The following is a 1,421-nucleotide window of genomic DNA, read 5'->3' as shown; positions in this document are numbered from 1 at the left end:
CAAATCTACAAGTAAAGGACACGGGGAGCACTAAAGGGAGGGAAGGGCATGACTTTAACCCGCATTTGGGTGAGGCAAAGACATAAAGTGTAACTATAATGTTTGTACCCTCACAAAACCCTGGAATAATAAATAAAAAAGAAAAAAAAGAAGATCCATCAACTAAAAGATGGTTGTATTCATTGTGATAGATTATGATGCAACCATTGAAATTCTGATTATGAAGGGGTAACATAGAATCATGTATTAGTTACAATGTATTTGAAAATAAAGTACACAGATTTGTGAAAAAAAAAAAAAAAAAGAAGAAACACAAGAGAGATGAACTCTCTTCTTCCCCCATGTTAAGACACAGTGAGAAGAGTGCGAGCCAGGAAGAGAGCCCTCACCTGGGAACTAAATCAGTCTTCACCTTCAACTTGGACATCCCAGACTCCAGAACTGGGAAATAAATTTCTGCTGTTTAAGCCACCTAGTCTACGGTATTCTGCTATAGCAGCCTAAACTTAGCCACTACATCTCTCAAAAGATGGCAGGCTGATAAAGCATTGAAATAGCCTCTTGATAGAGCAGATAAGAAGTCAGTTGGAGATGACATTTTACAAGGTTAAGAAGCTTTCAGGATTTGGTATATATTTAATAGTTTAACCATCTAGAATTACATGGTGCAATGTCACCAATAATTAGGCTACATGGATCTGGGCTAAAAGTTAGAATGTCTTTGCTCCCCACTGGAAATAAGTGACCCACTTAAGGAATTTGTGCTTCTGTCACCAATTTGTACCTTCTGGATCTAATATTGCTTCTAGATAAAGAAGTCTTTCACCAGGGCACACAGTGATATTCCCATCAAATCTGAATCTGCAGCTGCCAACTGATCACTTTGGACTTCTTCTGACTGCTCATGCAGATTGACCAGCAGGTAAAGGAGTTGTCCTACTTGAAGAGATACCACTTTATTTTATACACACAAACACACACACACACACACACACACACACACACACACACATATCCATATACATACACATACACAAACATATAAATGCATATATATATGTACGTATATATGTGTGTTTGTATACATATGAAAAATAAAAATATCTGACTCTTTATATATTTAACTTTTCAAAAGAAACATTTCTTCTAAAAGTGAGGCCCAAATACCATCGGCATCATCTTACCAATATAAGTTATTATTGTATCTCAGTTTTGAACTCCAATAAGTCCGTTTGGTTTATGGAACACTCATAATGATCATCAAAAATCATCAATGATTTATTCTCTGCAGTGACCCAGATAACATATTAAGAATTACCTAAATATATTGGAGTCTATATGTAATATTGACTAACTCTTCAAAAAATACCTTTATCAAAGAATACCTCAGTAACGGAAATCATCATTTTCTGAGAAATCAT

This window comes from Propithecus coquereli, unplaced genomic scaffold, assembly GCF_000956105.1.
Source record: "Propithecus coquereli isolate 6110/MARCELLA unplaced genomic scaffold, Pcoq_1.0 Scaffold213, whole genome shotgun sequence".
Taxonomy (NCBI): Eukaryota; Metazoa; Chordata; class Mammalia; order Primates; family Indriidae; genus Propithecus; species Propithecus coquereli.
The sequence above is the reverse complement of the archived record's forward strand: the minus strand, read 5'-3'. Positions refer to the sequence as shown.